Source organism: Bubalus bubalis, chromosome 2, assembly GCF_019923935.1.
Source record: "Bubalus bubalis isolate 160015118507 breed Murrah chromosome 2, NDDB_SH_1, whole genome shotgun sequence".
NCBI classification, from domain to species: Eukaryota; Metazoa; Chordata; class Mammalia; order Artiodactyla; family Bovidae; genus Bubalus; species Bubalus bubalis.
In genome coordinates, this window is record NC_059158.1 from 75,162,701 (window position 1) to 75,170,419 (window position 7,719).

Consider the following 7,719-nt stretch of genomic DNA (forward strand, 5'->3'; position numbering starts at 1 on the left):
TAGAGCTCATTTACTTTATGGAGACCACATAATATTGCTAACTCTAATGATCTTTTATGGGCTTCCCAGGTGGCTCAGTGGTAAGAAATCTGCCAGCCAATGCAGCAGACATGGGTTCAATCCCCGGGTTGGGAAGACACCCTGGAGAAGGAAACAGCAACTTCAGTATTCTTGCCTAGGAATTCCCATGGACTGAGGAGCCTGGTGGGCCACAGCCCATGAGGTGGGAAAAGAGTCAGACATGACTTACTGATCAAACAACAACAAGAATGGTGTTTTATAATTATTGACACTTAACACATAGGAGATACAACATATCTGCTAGACAGTCTTAATAGATACTTGCATAAATGGTAAATATGCCTTTAAATGTTGGTTTTCACACTGAGTATGAAAATTACTCACTGGTTAAGTTTATGACTGAAATACACAGTTAAGTGAACCAGCAACTCAATTTCTGTTTGGCTGAGGAAATGGCTCCCTGCTTTCTCATTAGCACATGCCTGTTTTGGAAGTGGCTGACCGTTTTCACTGTGCTCACACTGACCTAAATCATGCAGCCCACACTGTCTTGATTCCTGACAGATGGAACTGGGGTATGTGTGTGTTCATGTTGTGAGTGTACGTGAGAGAGACAGACAGACAAAAACAAAGATGAAGAAGCGAGCGAGTCTTTAAATCATTTTCAGATTTGTTGTCATTTTCCCATTGTATGTTTTTATTTTTTAAAACCATATTTTAGTGCTACGAATGGCTGTGTTATTTTTGTTATTGTTGTTGAGCTACAAGGAAAACATTGGCAGTTCTGACAAGATCATGAAGCCAGAAGAATTTCTTGAGGAAAATATTCTCATGTGTTTTGTAAGAACTTTCTCATTTTGTTTTCTTAGTAAAAGGACTCAACTCAATTAGCTATGAAGCGCCAATAAACATCTGTTATTTGAAGAAAAATACAGAATGAAGATTGTCTACGTAAAAATGCTCACCAGCAAATATTTGTTGAGTGTCTACGATGGGTGACGTATTGCATCAGGTGTTCCGAGGCATCATGATGAATCGATGAATAAGACCCAGAAATGTACACATGGTGTTTCCTTTGCATTGTTTCCAAAAGGATTTACAGTGAGAAATTGATGGAGTAACTGACTGCGTTTGAGTTCTACAGTATATACATAGACTGATACAGATAGTCTCCAATGCAGAATGGATTCAGTTGCAAAACTCCATTTGAAAATTGTCTGAGGACCAGAAAGCATTTCCCTATACCAAAAATTTTGTATAAGGTAGGTTCCTAAGCTTGTCTGTAAGGACTTCTTTAGCTTGTAGATTTAAGCCCAAATTAAGATATAAACTGAAATTATGACTCCTTTTCAGGAGTACTTCATCTGCTTTTATAACATTTAAGGGACTCAATGACCAGACCTGCGCTAGGGTGTAAAGGAATCCCACTCAGGTTTTGCAGGGCACCTGCCTATATAAACAGTTTGTATTACACAAAACTGGATGGTCAGTGCTATTCTGATGGTCAGGCTTATCTGATTATGTTGGAAAAAATGCCATTCTGGCAACAGAGCATATACATTTGCCACTTCAGCTCCATAACCCAGTCAGTTCAGCAGATCTTTGAGATGCTTTAGTCTGACTGTTAATGATTCATCATTATTCCTTGAAAAAAGCGCTATGATGACTGATTTCAGTTCCTCAAGGCCTCAAAGTTAGCTTATTTCCATTGTAATACACTCTAAAGCACAATGCCTCATGCCACATGTGGGCAGACTTCTCCTCCAGACCTCACACCCATCTGCTAGGTCTTGCTCCAGTGATATTTTGGCCATAGAGGAGTTAGAGCAAGGCTTCCCAAAGGGCTCTCATTAATATCTGCAGCTTCTTTTCCTGGAAACTTTGCAGACATTCTTGTATGAGCCTAAAAGTATTAGGGAAGCAGACGGGATGATTAACTGAGTGTGTTGTGTGTTTCTGTCATCCTTCAGAGTCAGGGAACGTTCATGACTGGGTGAGTCTCCCTTCCTTTGGCCATGTGTTAGGAAGAGTTTTGTTTTTAAGATGTTTCAGAATTCCTCCCCCTCCCTGGTGGCTCAGATGGTAAACGACTGAGCGATTTCATTTTCTTTCTTTCCACCACCCCCGCAGGCACATACTGAAGTAAAAATTACAAGACAGCAGAATTCCCTCATGCCTGTTGATTTATGTGTCTGTCGTGCTCTGCCTCCACCTAACCACAAGTAGGGGATCTACTCACTTTCACTTCCGGGACTGGAGAGGCTGGATACCAAGGACCTTGGGCATGTGATGGGTTATGTGTGCACCAAAAGATGTCAAGACCAAGTATATATAAGAAATGGTTAGGTATTAGCTCTCCAAACTGAGTGGAAAATATGAATGGTCCCCATAAAACTTAAAACATAAAAAGTAGAGAAAAATTCCTTCCTCATACCCTGATAAAACTTCATGCTAAAATAATGCAATATTAAGAATTTATACATCATTCTTAGAAAATAATCTGGAGGACTCTGCATTAAAAACAAACCAAAAAGATCAACCAGTCTTGATCCAGTGCCTGGCTGCTGCTGCTGCTAAGTCGCTTCAGTCGTGTCTGACTCTGTGCAACCCCATAGACGGCAGCCCACCAGGCTCCCCCGTCCCTGGGATTCTCCAGGCAAGAACAGTGGAGTGGGTTGCCATTTCCTTCTCCAGTGTGTGAAAGTGAAAAGTGAAAGTAGAGTTGCTCAGTCACATCCAACTCTTTGTGACTCCAGGGACTGTAGCCTACCAGGCACCTCCGTCCATGGGATATTCCAGGCAAGAGTACTGGAGTGGAGAGCCGCACAAATACAGTCATTCAGGCCTCTCCCCCAAACTCCCCCTAAGAGGGCGGGAACAGAGCTGTTGTAAGAAAGGGTAGAACGACGCAATCTGCAGGTTACAGGGAATGACTCAGAGAGCAGAGTCTCCCTGAGCCACAGAAAGTTCTGGGAAATAGACCTGCTAGACAACATTATTAGAATGTTATAATAATGACAGAATATATATGATAATGACATTAGAATCCATTTTAAACGTATAGTCCTTTGAGTATCACAGGATGATACAATCTTTATCTTGTTGAAAGGACTTGCTTCCTTTCTCTCACCACCCCTCCCAGCTTTCTTTCCCTTATGTGTCTGTAGGGAAGTAATTGTTTCAATCAGAGTTGAGTAAGCAGTGTCATGAAATACTTAAAAAATATATATTAAATGAATAATAAAATCTATTCTGGCTCATTTCTACGGTGAAAGAAATGAACAGTTCTTGTAGCCATCAGACCACACACCATTATTTTATGACTTAGTTTAAAAATGCAGTTCATTGTAAAGATCTAAGTGGTAAAGTAAATCTATCCTAAAATTTTCATTACATCTACATTACAAAATCCAGAATTTTTGATAAATCATAAAATTGGTGAAATAGCTCACAAAGCAAGTTCTTGATCATGAATACTTCATTTTGAAGTTTTAGCATCTTGGATAGTTAAAGATAGAAATAATGCTTAATTTGAGAACAGCCTCTATGTTGAATGCATATTTTGCAGTACTTGACAAAATTTCCAGCTAATACTGAGATATTTTTGATAATTATTCTTTATTTTGACTGCAGAATTTAACTGATTTGAAAAGAGGCTAATTTAATTAGTTCCTTTTCTAATAGACTTTTAAATAGAGCTGCCTACAGTGACAAAACTATGGTTTTCTGCTTTGCAAATTGATTCTCTTTAAATCTGATTGTTCATTCACTTGTTGATTCATTCATTCATAACTCTTGGAATGACCTTAAATCAAAACCAAAGCAAAATATTTAGGTGAGTAAAAGTGATTTCTCTAAGAGCTGAATTCAAAAGCTCCACACATTTATCCTTCCATCTGTCCAATCCACCTAAGGCTAGAACTTCAGAGTCCTTGATGACTGTGTATTAATAGATTATACAGTCCTTAAACAGTCTTTTCTAAATATCACTGGTCTCAGTCAACCTTTGGTAGGTGCTGAAGAAAAGACTGGACTCTATGACAAAGATTCAGAATATATTGCTGAATGAAAGCAGACCTTCTGACTTTGGCAACTAAGAGAACAGAGATGGTGGGTGAAGCCTGGTTTGGCAGCCTGAGAAGACATGGTAGGTTGTAGACCACAAACCTACAAGGAAATGGGTCCCAGGGATTTCTGCAGGCCCAGCCAGCAGTTCCTTTAGGAAACAGCCTGAATTTGTCCCAACTTTGAACAAACAGTCTATTGTCTTCTGAGTTTCATACCCAATGTAGTGATTTTCAAAACAAATTTTTTGTTTTTCATCCAGGAGTTTGCTTTCAAATGAAATGGTACGTAGAACCTCGTGTATGAAGTAGCAAAAGCAATGATGCTTTGGTTGAAAGAAGGTGGAGGGCTGGTACACAAGGGGTTTGGGACAAGACATTTCTTAAAGCTGCTCTGCCAGTCACTCACCACAGTCAAGAAGCTTTAGTAATTTTCTCATGGATTATTCCATTACCTGTTTATAGACCAAATTAATTGCAAAATGTAGACTCAGGAAACCGAATGGCATGACCTATAATAATTTAATGAAGATCGGTGAATTTTGGAGATTACAAAAATAATAGTTTTATTTGCATTGTGGTTAGGGTAGTAGTTGGGCTTCCCTGGTGGCTCAGACTGTAAAGAGTCTGCCCACAATGCAGGATACCCAGATTTGATCCCTGGTTTGGGAAGACCCCCTGGAGAAGGAAATGGCAACACACTCCAATATTCTTGCCTAGAAAATCCCATGGGCTGAGGAGCCTGGTGGGCTACAGTTCATGGGGTCGCACAGAGTCGGACACGACTAAGCAATTAACACTAGTAGTTAATTGGCAGTGCAATAAAGTCACATCAGATGTGACTTCAAATATATGTGCTCAATCAGAAAACAAAAGAAACAAAAAACTTAGAAATCCACCAAGAATTAAGTAAGATTTATATGCAGTAAACTACAAAACTCTACTAAATGAGAGGAAAGGAAACCTAAATAAACCCTAATGGAATTTTCTTGAGAAATTTGTCAAGCTAGTTCTGAAATTCATCTGGAAAAGAAAATGTATGAAACATCCAATGTCACCCTATTGGGCATTAAATGTATAGTTAAGCTTTAGTAATTAAAACAGTTCCTGGCTTAGTAATAGATTAGTGGGAGAGAATAGGGAGTTCTGAAGCTGGCCCATGATTAATGGAGATTCATATAGGATTTTGGATGGAAGTTTAAATCACTGTGGAAAAAAAGGGAATCTTCAATAAATTATGGGCAGATTACTGACTTTCCATTTGGAAAAAAAATAAATAAAATTAGAGTTTTTCCTCATACCAAAGTATGCAGTGAAAATAAACTCCAGATGGACCATGGATTTAATTGGAAAAACAAAGCTATCAAAGAAGGAGACTAAAAAAAAGTAGAAACTGGCAAAGAAAACAAGACAGTGGAAAATCACTGCTCACCCTTACACTTCTTCACTCAGGGAAATGAAACTACCCATTGGGTTTCCAGGAAAACCAATAATGTCCAGTAGTAGTGAAGACTGGGGAAACTCATTTATGAGTGTGAATTGGTATGGCCTTCCAGGGGAAAAATTTTTATTGAAGCTGTTACAATTTAGAGAAGTTCCACTTAAAGACATTGGCGTCAAAGAAAGACTTGGGCATGTGCCCAGAGTTTTACATATAAGAATGTTCATTATTGCATTGTTTGTGATAGTGAAAAATTGTAAGCAGTAGGGGAGTGGTTACATAAACTGGGATACCACAGGCTATGCACATAGCAGTTACCCACACAGCAGTTACCAGGAATGAAGTAGATCTGGGTAGACTGCCAGGGAAAGAGTTCCAAGGCAGATTTTTAAGTGAATGAAACATGTTGAAGAACAACATGCATGGCATGACACCATTTGTGTAAAAGATATCACCATATAATTACATGTTTATGGACACATATACCTTTTAGATGTATTTTAAAAGGTCTGGAAAGGTACCCAAGATTAATTATAGTGTTTTACCTCTGGTGGTTTAGTTGCTAAGTTATGTCCGACTCTTGTGACCCCATGGACTGTAGCCTGCCAGGCTCCTCTGTCCAATGGATTCTCTCGGCAAGAATAGTGGAGTGGGTTGCCATTTCCTTCTCCAGGGGATCTTCCTGACCCAGGAATTGAACTCAGGTCTCCTGTATTGCAGGTAGATTCTTTACCGATTGAGCTATGAGCTCGGGAGCCAAGAATAATGTTGCTTCAGTGGTAATAGTGGTGGGATGGGGCTGGTAGTCAAGGAAGACATTGTATTTTGCGTATTATAATGTATATTATTTGGCATAATAAATTCAACAAGAATATGCTTATTGCTCATGCACTTAAGCATAATTTATTTTTGAAAAACAAGGGAAAGGGCTTTCCTGGTGGCTCAGTGGTAAAGAATCCTCCTGCCAAAGCAGGAGACACAAGTTAGATCCCTGATCCCAGAAGATCCCACATGCTGTGGAGCAACTAAGAATCAGCTCCACAGCTACTGAGCCTGTGTTCTAGAGCCAGAGAGCCTCAACTGCTAGGCCCACGAGCCTGGAGACTCTGCTACGCAACAAGAGAAGCCACAGCACTGAGAAGTCCAAGCACTACAACCACGGAGTAGCCCCTGCTTGCTGAAACTATAAAGAAGCCTGGACCTCAACAAAGACCCAGCCCAGCCACACACCCTCCCAATTAATTAATTAAATGAATGAGAAGAAGTATCAACTACTTTTTATTACTTGATCAATTCAGAAAGCTACAAGTTTGAAAATTGAAATGAAATCTAGTTGAAAGAAAAAGTGTTAAAAGCCAGGTAGTGACACAAGATCCAGAAACTTAATTGTGTCACGTGGAGGAGGGCAGTGATTTTGGACTGAGACATAGATAGCCGACAGTCCGCTCATCCCATGGTCCTCAAGTGAGGAGAATCCAGCAGGGATCTAAGAATAGACATCCTGGCCATTTGTCCTCAAGGCAGAGAGTTCTGGTTAGCTCTGGACTTCCTTTAATGCTTCTGGGAGAGTGAGCTGCAAGGACTTGGGACACAGTCACTTTCCTATTTAGGCAATAAACTCACAGAGTACCTGTCTCCAGCAGGTACTCTGACAAGATAAATTGTCATCCTTTCTTTCTTTTTTCTTCCCTTGTCTGCATGTTGCATGTTTTGAGAATAAGCAAATGTTTGAGAAATATTGTGTGATGTACTCTTACGTTATTTCAACTTATTTATTCATTCAGAAGGCTGCATGTTGCACAACTTCCAAGGACATAGACACACTGAATGAGGTCCCACCCCCACTCTATGTTGTGCAAATTGGGGGTCTTCGGTTTCTTGCTGCTGCTGCTGCTGCTGCTAAGTCACTTCAGTTGTGTCCGACTCTGTGCCACCCCATAGACGGCAGCCCACTAGGCTCCCCCATCCCTGGGATTCTCCAGGCAAGAACACTGGAGTGGGTTGCCATTTCCTTCTCCTATGCATGAAAATGAAAAGTGAAAGTGAAGTTGCTCAGTCGTGTCCGACTCCTAGCGACCCCATGGACTGCAGCCCACCAGGCTCCTCCATCCATGGGATTTTCCAGGCAATTGTACTGGAGTGGGGCGCCATTAAGAGCAGTCTTAAGCGGTTCAAGACCACAACTCTGATGAC